Below are 12,637 nucleotides of genomic sequence, written 5' to 3'. Positions count from 1 at the left end.
TGTACTTGGGAAGATGCAGGCAGCTCCAATTTGTATGCCATAGTATCAATATTTTGCAACACCTTGTAAGGACCATAGTAATTGGGTGATAATTTGTTGTCCTTCTTAGCTTGCTTGATAGAAATTTTTTTGTATGGTTGTAGCCATAAAAATACTGAGTCACCTACATCAAAACTTGTTTCACTGTGATGTTGATTTTCCAGTCGGTTCATTTGATTTTGCACCATAGTGAGGTTATCCTTTAAGAGTTGGAGAACTTGTTTTTGATGCTCGATGTGATCTTCCACTACTTGAACCTTATAATTTTCTCTTAAATATGATTTTGTGGATGGTGGATGATATCCATAAAGTGCCATAAATGGGGTCATTTTTGATACAGTATGGAAGGAATTTTTATACCACCATTCATGTAGAGGTAACCACTTGACCCATTGTGTTTGTTTATCATACTCAAAGCAATGAAGATATCCTTCCAAACATTAATTCACTATCTTAGTTTTCCCATTAGACTAAGGATGATAAGATGAGCTATGAGCTAATTGAGTACCAAGACAAGAAAATAATTCCGCCCAAAATTTTTGAGTGAAAATGGGATCTTTATCTTTTACTATAATCTTTGGGTTTCCATGAAGCTTTTGAATTGTTTTCATAAATGCAGTAGCAATTGTACTGGCTTTAAAAGGATGAGATAATGCACAAAAGTTTGCATATTTGGTAAGTCTATCAACTACCACCATGATGACACTCGTTATTTCAGACTTGGGTAAACCTGTGATAAAATCCATTGAGACCTCCTCCCAACGCTGACTTGGAATGGCTAAAGGTTGTAACAGACCTGGGGTCTTAATTGTCTCAACTTTATTTTATTCAAAAACCAAACATCTGCCACAAATGTCTGAATATCAGATATTAGGCCATCCCAAAAAATTCCTTCTTGACCCTATGGTAAGTTTTAAAAATCCAAAGTGCCCTCCTATAGGAGAGGTGTATAATTCCAAAAGAACCTTTTGTTTGAGTTGGGAATTCTTACAAAGATATAAGCGATCTTTGTACCATAATGAATCATTTTTCTAGGTAAATGTATCAGATGTACTGGGATTTTGTTGCAACTTTTGAATGAGTGACCAAACCTCTTCATCATTCTTCCATTCATCCCTTGCTTCGATTATCCACTTAGGTTGGATGATAGAAATGGCACAAAGCAATGCTTCCAAATCCTCATCCTTTCTTGAAAGTGCATCTGCAACAACATTTTGCTTCCCTTTTTTGTAGATGATTTCAAAGTCATAACTCAACATCTTTGTCACCCATTTTTTCTAATCTTCTAAAGATAATCTTTGTTCCAAAAAGTATTTAAGTCTATCATGATTTGTTTTTACCTTGAAGTGTCTTCCTATTAGGTAAGGTCGTCATTGCTTTAGTGCATGTAGTATTGCCAACATTTCCTTCTCATAAATAGGTTTGTGTAAACACTTTCCTTTGATTGGATGACTTTCAAAAGAAATGGGTCTTCCTTCTTACATTAAAACAACACCAATTCCATTTCTCGGGGCATCACATTCTACAATAAAACATGGGATTTATATTTCTTTTTACTTATTACTTTTAAGTTTTTATTTATAGCTTTTAAAATTTTATTATTGATGTAGCCAACATTTAAATGTTTATAGTCATCCCCGATATCACTTTTAAATTTTTATTATTTTTTAATTCAGCCAAGAAAACTAGAGAGTATTCAATGACATGCATGGGGTTATCTTGTAATGATCATTCATCACAACATCTGTCATCTTACAAGAAGAAATTTGTGTCACCCCTTTTAAATTTTTATTATTTTTTAATTCAGCCAAGAAAACTAAAGAGTATTCAATGACATGCATTGGGTTATCTTGTAATGATCATTCAACTTACAAGAAGAAATTTGTGTTACCCCTTTCATCTTCAGTGGCTCTATACAACCTTATGGGGACACACATACACACACATATACACAAGGGTTCTCGTACACAAATTTTGTATGTGGCTTGGCTTTGACCTTCAAAATTGGATTTTAAGGTCACATCCAAGGGACATACCAAATTGGTTTATGACAACCCCTTATTGGTGAGACAAGGGACCTACCCACCTCTTCCTAGTGATTTGACTCCTAAAATGTAAAAATTCAATATTAATATTTTTTTTAAACTACATTACCTAGGGTGGCTATATAAATTAATTAGGTGGTAAATGACAATACACATCAATCCATAATAAGCATCAAGATACTTCATCATAGATCTCAAATTGTTAAAATTAAATAAAAATCATAAGAATTAACTAAATTATAACTTTATTAAAACTATTTTCTTATGCGTCATCTCAAGTTGCTAAAATTAAATAAAAATCATAAGAATTAACTGAATTATAACTTTATTATAACTATATTTTTATACATCTAAAAATTATGTTGATCAAACACACATATTTAAACTTTTGTAGTTAGCTTTAGGATAAGTCACATCAGCAATTTTTGATGGTCAACGTTTCAAAAATTTCAAAGTTTTTCTTAGATATATAACTATAAATAAAACAAAATTGCATAATTTTTTACTTATTTCTTTTAGGCTATTTTTTCCTATGCTAATGCCTTACTCGGTTTCCTTTGCAACATGTGCAATTTCTACTTTAACATATCATAAAACTAAATAGATATTTGATTTGTGAATGTTTTGTTTATAAATTTTTTATATAATATTTTAGGTGTTTTTTACCTGTTTTAAATAATGATAAAAATAATTTGACTTCTGGGATAAAAGTTGAAATGCCTTTTTCCCTTTTGGATGGGGATTTTCTATAAAATAATGATATTTATTCATTGGATGAAGGGGTTGAGAATAAAAACACGTCATTGTCATGGAGCCTTGACAAATTCAATCATAACAGTTGCAGCGTTTTGGCCAGCCGGCCCAGCAAAGACAGCAGCCTGATCACTGTCAGAAGTTTCCTCTCCGGCCAAATCAGAAACAGACCTTATTGCTATGAATGGCAGTCTTTGTGCCAGGCAAACCAGTTCTACAGCGGCACTTTCCATGTCGATGACACCTATACTGAACCTGGCGTAGTTGAAGTTTCTGTATGCTGCATTGTCCACAAACACATTTGCACTCGATCCTCTTTCTACTAGAACAACCTTGGGGTATTTGACAGACAAGTTGTTGAGTTCAAACACCCTTCTAACTTCAGACTCTAAATCAATACAATAGAAACTATTTCAGTATATTGGAACAATTTTTATTGCATTGTAAAAAGACATAGGATGTGGGAAATTTTAATTTGAAATAAAGATAAATTTAATTGATAATAGCTTGAATACAGAGAATCTCATACATATATACATTTCATGAAAAGACTGGTAAATACCTCCAGGCTCTTTGCAATCGGATAATAGTGCTCATCCACAGGCACCCAAGAGGCATGTTGCCTGACCTCTGGGGTTCCATTTATTTGAAAATTTTCCTCTGGTTGATACCACGCACTATTAAGGAGGTTAGCTGAGCTCTGATCTGATGGAGTTGTGAAGTTTGCAAAGCGAACGTACCCAAATTTGTCTTGTGTAGTCTCCTCTTGATTCCAGAGAAAGTTCATTGCTGGGTCCATCTCCATATCTCTGAACCAAATACATATGTATTGTGACTCATAAATTCAATCATAAGGTAGTTATACAACAATGTCTAGTATCTACTTATCGAGCCATAATATAATGTGTCCAGATTTCACATAAATAAACGGAAGTATTAACCTTCCAATTCCAGAGGCCAGTATGAGCCCAATAATGAGGAACTGTAACATCTCCGATGTGCAGAGAAGGGTCGGCGTTCCCTGCAATTCCATAGTGGATGACTCCTTTCACTTTGAAGGAATTCAGCAGCAACTGAATTGTTAATCCCGAATTCAGCTGAACGAAAGAAAACACAATACGGTATATATGTGCAAAAGAGTAGAATTAAATAAAGGGTTATAGCTATGGAGCTATGCAAAATAAAAGAAATTGAGAAGAATGATTGCCAATCCTTACATGACAATGATGACACTTTGCATATGAATGCTTCCTATATGAAAGCTTAGCCTTGCCGAAACAGATAAAAAGAACAAATAAATGTATTGCTACTGTTAAAGATATGAGAGCCTTTCATGATTTTATTTTTTTTCTAAATGGTGACCTGCATATCCAGAGTACTGGAGAGATTGAAGGCTGAAGATTGTGTTAGAGATTCATAAACTTAAGCAGCGATTCTACATGCGGAAAGATCTGAAAAGAATCGTTGAAATTTAATGCCCAGGGATACGAATTATCTCCAGCCATTGGTGAAACTCTTGATGCAATTTCCTTCTGAAAAACCACGCTCCAACTGCCCAAGCAAAAAGAAAAGAATGCAGCTGATCTGAAGGCACTTCCAAGCTCTGCTATCTCAGCTAGATGGTGTAAAACTGAAGGGGATTGAGAGATGAGCTTGGGGACCAAACAGATGACCATATAGCTAAGCTTCCATCAAGCTTCTAATAGTTATGTGTTAGATGTCCACAAATCAAGGTAGAGAACTCGAATCAAAGTGATGGACCACTTTAGTAGCTCCTAATTACAAAATTAGTAATTGCAGTTGCCTTTTCTTAACTTAAGGAAACTACTGCAGTTGGTTTCCATAAGTTAAGGAAAGACTGCAATTCCATAATTGTAGGCAGCAATTGTGCAAAACTTAATGGAGCTAACATTCTCCCACTTGGTCCATACTTCCAAACTTAATGTCTCAACTTAAAAACCATTGATAATCTGTATTAAGTAATAGATACATGAATCATGGCGATAAGTCCTCTAATGACGAGTATTATCTTCCATGTATTACTATGCATTTATTCTTATTATAATTTATGTGGCAACAATTTCTTAATGAATAAACCTTATGTTTATTCTTGGTCCTTCTTAAATGAATTTTCTCAAATCAACTTAAGGTGCACATAAATATGAGAAAAAACATCACAATAATTAAGAATTTCATTAAAAATAACATTGTCCATACAATGAAAAACTACATAATGGAACCAAGTCCCATATTCAATACATGATCCTTGAATTTAAACGGTGGCATGCCCTTAGTCAAAGGATCAGCGATCATTAACTCAGTGCTGACGTGCTTAATGACCACTTTCTTTTCTTTAACACGTTCCCTTATAGCTAAATACTTAATGTCGATGTGTTTATTTCGACTCCCACTTTTATTGTTTTTAGCCATAAAAACAGCAGCTGAATTATCACAATATATTCTCAATGGCTTAGATATAGAATCCATAATTCTAAGCCCAGAAATGAAATTCCTAAGCCATACACCATGTAAAGTAGCCTCAAAACAGGAGACGAACTCGGCTTCCATAGTGGAAGTGGCAGTCAAGGTCTGCTTGGCACTCCTCCATGATACAGCTCCACCGGCCAACATAAAAATGTAACCTGATGTTGATTTACGTGAATCAACACATCCAGCAAAGTCAGAATCTGAGTAGCCAATTACTTCCAAGTTGTCCGTCCGTCTATACATAAGCATGTAGTCCTTGGTTCCTTGAAGGTACCTCATTACTTTCTTTGCAGCTCTCCAGTGGTCTAAACCTGGATCACTCTGATATCGTCCCAATATTCCCACAACAAATGCAATGTCAGGTCTTGTGCAGACTTGAGCATACATTAGGCTTCCGACAGCAGAAGCATATGGAATGTTCTTCATTTGTTCCCTTTCAAAGTCGTTCTTCGGGCATTGGTTCAAATTGAACCTATCACCCTTCACAATGGGAGCTACACTTGGTGAACAATCCTTCATCCGAAATCTCTCTAAAATTTTATTAATATAGGTTTCCTAGGACAGACCCAAGATGCCTCGAAATCTGTCTCTATGGATCTTAATGCCAATGACATAAGATGCCTCACCCATATCCTTCATATCAAAATTTTTAGAGAGGAATTGTTTCACCTCATGTAGCAAACCCTTGTCATTGGTTGCTAGCAAAAGGTCATCCTCATATAAAACAAGAAAACAAATTTTACTCCCACTAACCTTCAGGTATATACATTGATCCATAATGTTTTCTACAAAACCAAAAGAAGAAATTACATTATGGAATTTCAAATACCATTGGCGAGATGCTTGTTTTAAACTATATAATGACTTCTTGAGCTTGCAAACCAATTGCTCACCATCAATAGAGAGGAATCCTTCAGGTTGTTTCATGTAAACCTCTTCCTCTAGATCTCCATTAATTTTATCTATGGAGATATGACCTAGTCTCCGGTGCCATAATTTAGAGGAATCTTCATTAATAACACATATTTTAGTGCCAGTGTGAACATGCATTGAATCATAAGTGACATTGTTTTGTAAATTAATGCAGTAAAGACCATTAGACAAAATACCATTCCCAACATAATCAGATTTATAGAATAGACTGAAAGATTTTTCTGAAAAGTTTAAGGAATATCCAAAAGGTACAAGCCTTGAAACTGAAATCAAGTTTCTAGAAAAACTTGGAACATAAAAGGTCTTTTCTAATTCCAAAACAAAACCACTACTCAAAGTTAAATAGCATGTTCCTATAGCTTCCACATGCGAACCCATCTTGTTTCCTGATAAGATGCTTTGCTCACTTCCCACTGGCTTCCTTAGGTTCTGTAAACCCTGCAAGGAATTCGAAATGTGAATTGTTGATCCAGAATCAATCCACCATGTGTTAATATTAACGTTAACCATATTAGATTCATAACAAACAAACGAGATTAAATTACCTTTGTCTGCGAGCCATTTCTGAAATTTGGCGCATTCCTTCTTTATGTGTCCCTTCTTCTTACAGAAAAAACACTTGGAAACCTTCTTGATATCGGCTTGGGGAGGTACTTTACCTTTCCCTTTCCGATTGGCTTGAGATTTGCCCTTTCCACGCGTTGCCAGCATTGCACTCTCTCCCAGTTCCATCACCAGTCTCTCTTCCTCTTGAACAAACATGGTCATGAGTTCATTAATTGACCATTTATCCTTATGTGTGTTGTATGAGATTTTGAAAGGTCCATATTGGTGCGGAAGGGTGTTCAGGATGTAGTGCACTAGGAAGGACTCCGATATTTCAACTTCGAGTTTCTTCAATTGAGCCACAGTGTCCCTCATCTGCATGATGTGTTCGCGCACACCTTTCACACTGGTGAGCCTTAGGGTTGAGAACTTCATGATTAGGTTGCTTGCTAGTGCCTTGTCTGAAGAGACGAATTGTTCATCAATGGCCTTCAACAAGTCTCGGACCTTATCATGCTGATCAACGGAACCTCGAATACCAGCTGAAATTTTAGTCTTAATGAACATCATGCTTAGACGATTGGATCGCTCCCATCGTTCATAAAGCGTGATGTCTGCTGCAGTGCTGGTATTTGTGAGTGCCGATGGTTCATCTTTCCTGATAGCATAATCTATGTCCATCCACCCTAAATGAAGGAGAATCCTCTCCTTCCAAATCTTATAGTTATCTCCCTTAAGTTCGGGAATGTCACAACGAATTTCAGATAAATTTGCAGGTTGTACTACTGCATCAAAATAAAGAATCACATGCTTATGTTAAAATTGAGGTTTAATAAACTTTCATGTTTTACCAATGTAAATCATGCTAAAAAGAATTGAATCAAATGACATAAAAATTGCCTGTGGGCTAAATTTTTAATTCAAACAGATTCAATAAAACTTTATGATAAAACTTATTAATTCATAACTCCTGTGGGTAGGTTATGAAATTTTATCCTAATTAATTACATAAATATAATAAAGATTCCTGTGTGATAAAATTCATTATATTTAGTGTAAATCATGCTAAAAAAAAAATTGAATCAAATGACATAAAAATTGTCTATGGGCTAAATTTTTAATTCAAACAGATTCAATAAAACTTTATGATAAAACTTATTAATTCATAACTCCTGTGGGTAGGTTATGAAATTTTATCCTAATTATTTACATAAATATAATAAAGATTCCTGTGGGATAAAATTTATTATATTCAGTGTAATTAATTACAATTTAATGTCTAAATAATCTTTATGTGATCTTATCAAACAAAATATATAATTTTATTTAATTAAAGATGTTGTGGCTATTCTCTAATTAATTAAAATTATATGGATCACTATACATTATTTTGCTGCATAAACAAAACTTAACCAGAGAGAAAAATAATGTTTACTGAAAAGGAGTAAGTCAAAATGACATTTTAATAAACTCCATGTAACTGTAATAATTTTCCAGCAAAATGAAAATTAAGGTTAAAGCAGTTAGCATTACCGAAAATGACTACAAATTGATTGTTCAATTTATAAACTTAACCCGGAGATTGACTGAAGCAGCGTTGATCTACTTTGCACTTGCATAGCAAATGCAGTTCGAAGGCTAGATGGCTTGACTTCAGGCTCTGTCCTTAAGTTTATAAAACAACAAAAATTGACCAGCAAACAAGCTATTTTGCTCACAAGATAAATAAAATTAAAATCAAATTTACATTCCTTAGTCTAACTGTCCCATAATTTATTTAAGACTAATTCTTAAATTAATTACAAAATGGGCTCTAAACAATTTGCAAACAAACTGCAAATTTGAAATATTATTTATATAAAATTTCATGTGAGTCTCCATAATTAAATACAACTTCAAAATAATAAAATAAAAATTGAACCAATATGAATTTCAACCTATTGTCATTACATTGGATATTCATTAGTAAATGAACTAATGTTCATTTCAGCATTATTGGAATTATTTGCAAGCAAATCCAATTAATAAAAATTTATAATTGATGTAATTATAGGCCCTCCTTTCACGAATAACAATAGATCATAATGCCAACATTTGACCTAAGCATGTTTTTCTATCCAACAAAATCTTTACAGAAAACCAAAACAGTCAAATTTGTCCAAGATTTCCTAATCAAGGATTTTTGCATTCTAATTCTGAATGTTACTATTTATTATGTGAAAGAGTGCATAAAGTATTTCCTTTAACATGATTCTAATTCTGAATGCGGAGCCATAAAATACCAAAATTTAACATAAGTATTTCCTTTAACATTTCCCCTATAAGAATCTTATTGGGTGCAAATTTCCTTTCAGAATCTGGCACGTTTCTTTAATGTGTGGACATAATTAAAAATGCTGAAGCACTTTGGGATTATAAAATGTTACTTCAACAGTTATCTTCGCATCTAATGGCACAATTTTATACTCTACTGCCGTTTCATGACTATGGTTCACACGATTACATTCCATTAAAGTAAATGCCTTGGAAAAGGTTGGCATACAAATTTCCAGATCTACATATATAAATAAATAACATTGTAGAAAGTAAAAGAAATCAAACTAATAGTTATATAACGATCCATATTTACTGAAGGTATGCCTCGTTATATTAGTTATATTTTCTGAAGATATACCTCGTTATATTAGTCATATAACAAACATAACGTTATATGGTATATTAGGCATATAACTCATATAACAGGCATATTAGTATATAACGAGCATTGGTATATAACAGACAGCGAGCATTGGTATATAACTAATATAACGATATAACGATCCATATTGATATAACGATCCATTATTCTGCATTTTTCTCTTTGAAAAACGAAACATTAATGCAACTGAAATATTTTAAGCATCAGCATTTTCGTTCAAGAAGATGCCACGAAATTCTTAAGCACTCAACATATCCGATTAAGAATATGGAGAGCAATTCTGAAGCACTCAACATTTTCGATCAAGAAGATGCAGCGCAATTCTGAAGCACTGAATAATTTTAATCAATAAAAAGCGCTGCAATTCTTTAAACACTGAATAGTTTCTATCAAGAAAATCCGTGCGCTGCAATTCCTTTAGCGCTCGATAATATCCATCTTCATCCCTAAGAAGGCTAAGGATCTCATATTGAATGGAGTGCACATCCCGCTGAGGGACCCATATCCACGCCGCAAGGCTAAGGAAATTAGGGACATAAGGCCATCTATGAAAGGAAAAAGGTATTGGATCATCGGTCGGATCAAAGCCTGGGAAAGGTAATAAATTATTGATTGGATCAAAGCCGAGCAACGGATCGGCGACAGATCTCCTTACCCTATTGCATTTCCTGGATCTATCTCTTGCAGGATATCCCTATGGATAAGAGGTATATGACCGACGCAAATTTCATTTGCTGATTGGTAAAAGATCTCTTTACGCATTTGGCCAAACATGCATATGCACATAATACACAATGTAGTATTTTTTTACAGTAAGCTTTATTTTCCTTGAGTGATCAAATGCATGCATATAAACACAATCAAATGCGTATGTCAGAACAAAGGTGCTATGGCCAACTACAGCAAGGCAGAGGTAAAGGGGCTCTGATACCAAATGTTAGATATTCATAAACTTAAGCAGCGATTCTACATGCGGAAAGATTTGAAAAGAATCGTTGAAACTTAATGCCCAGGGATACGAATTACCTCCAGCCATTGGTGAAACTCTTGATGCAATTTCCTTCTGAAAAACCACGCTCCAACTGCCCAAGCAAAAAGAAAAGAATGCAGCGGATCTGAAGGCACTTCCAAGCTCTTCTATCTCAGCTAGATAGTGTAAAACTGAAGGGGATTGAGAGATGAGCTTGAGGACCAAACAGATGACCATATAGCTAAGCTTCCATCAAGCTTCTAATAGCTATGTGTTAGATGTCCACAAATCAAGGTAGAGAACTCGAATCAAAGTGATGGACCACTTTAGTAGCTCCTAATTACAAAATTAGTAATTGCAGTTGCATTTTCTTAACTTAAGGAAACTACTGCAGTTGGTTTCCATAAGTTAAGGAAAGACTGCAATTCCATAATTATAGGCAGCAATTGTGCAAAACTTAATGGAGCTAACAGATTGAAGAAGAGGATCTATCTCAAAAGCATTAGGAACAACTATGCCAAGATAAGGGCCATGTCTAATGAGGTCGTCGATGATTTCCTAAAGCTTTGGCGATGGAATTAGGGTTCCGACTGATGAGAAATGGATTATCAATGCCACCATGAATAGCGTCGATATATTGGGGATCACAGTGAAGATCTTCATGCTGCTTTCAAAGTGAAGTACGATCAAAATGAAGTTAAGAAACCATTGGCGTTTTGAGCAGTGGTTACCATCATAAAATATATATATTTTTCCCAAATTCTTAATTTCCAATGTCCGCAATGAACCGATCGGAGGTATGCCCACACAACGTGGTTATGTCCCTGAAGCTCACACAAACCTAGTAATCTACCTTCTATGTGCTTGTTTCATATTTATATTTTTACAAAATAAAAATAAAAATTACATATAGGTCAAATAGATATGTAAACATTCAATAATTTTATATAAATTTGTAGGATGATGGGCAACTTTACAACGTTCACAGTATTCTTTCCTTTCTTCAGGGTAAAGTAAAGTCCGATTTCTGAGAAAACCACCATATTGATCAACGCTCAGGATCATGACTCGATGAATTTCGCGCAAGGTGCAGCAAGAGGAAGTAGAGTTTTCGTATCTTTTTCAATTTCCAACATCGCAAATTATATATTTGTTTGTTGAAAATGGTGAAGAACAATGACTGTTCACTACATTCGTACTCAATCGATTTGTAAGAAACAAATATATTTTTGTCCGAAAACCAGTTTTCATTGAAAAAATATAGTACAACTTAGTTAAAATACTTTTAAAATATTCTTTACCTTGAAAAAATTTATATGTTAATTTAATAATAAATTAATAATACACTAATTTTTTTATATTAACTAAATAGTTAAAAGTTAGACGTTAGGTTTATTATTAGTTACATGGATATTTTTTCAGCAGAAAAAACCGCTCATTCTTCATTATGGAAATGAGAAGTTATAGATTGCAAAAGCCCAAGAGAGGAGACAAAAATTGAGACTATCCGATGATCTAAACAAGAGAAAGATAGATCAATGAAAGAGCAAATACAACACATATATACTAGACTTAGTCTAAACAAAAGAACACTAAGAGAACCAAATCGAGAAATTGAAATAGACCCAAGAGAGTCAAAACAGGGGAATCAAAAACCAAAAGAGTAGGATTCATCTAAAGAACCATCAATCCGAAGTTCAAAAAAAAAATATGTCGGGACAGAGAGGGATCCCATGCTTGGATAGAGCATCAACCATCAAGTTTTGCTCTCGGTATACATGAAAGAAGGAGATAGCATTGAAGGGGGAGCGGAGAGCATCAAAGTTTCCGATCCAATGGTGGAGCAAACAAACCTCAAGAAAGTTTTGCCCCTGCGGTCAATCAATAACCACCTTAGAGTCTCCAATGATCCTAATAGAATCAATGGCGAGCCAAGCTGCACTCTGGAGTATTCCCCACAATGCCACAATCTTAGCCTGACTATTAGTACCACCACCTTCATTCCAATAGAAGCAAAATTCCCTATGAGGGCAGATCTTGATAAGAGAATGACAACCACATAAGCCATTTGTTGAGGCTCCATCGAAAAAACCAAAAGGGAAATTATCTCCCAGATCCATTAAAAGAGAAGTACACCAAGGAGACGAAGAAATCTAGGGGCCAATT

At 34.5% G+C, this 12,637-nt stretch overlaps 1 pseudogene; it reads right to left on the bottom strand.

Annotated features, from left to right (window-relative positions):
• Positions 1-2,890: 2,890 nt before the first annotated feature.
• LOC149258904 (bark storage protein A-like) lies at positions 2,891-12,591 on the bottom strand (annotated as a pseudogene).
• Between the last annotated feature and the right edge of the window lie 46 nt (positions 12,592-12,637).

This window comes from Pinus tabuliformis, chromosome 6 (assembly GCF_031772625.1).
Source record: "Pinus tabuliformis cultivar Carrire ecotype Pingquan chromosome 6, CPIR1, whole genome shotgun sequence".
Taxonomy (NCBI): domain Eukaryota; kingdom Viridiplantae; phylum Streptophyta; class Pinopsida; order Pinales; family Pinaceae; genus Pinus; species Pinus tabuliformis.
Note: the sequence above shows the minus strand (reverse complement) of the source record. Positions and strands in the feature narration are given on the sequence as shown.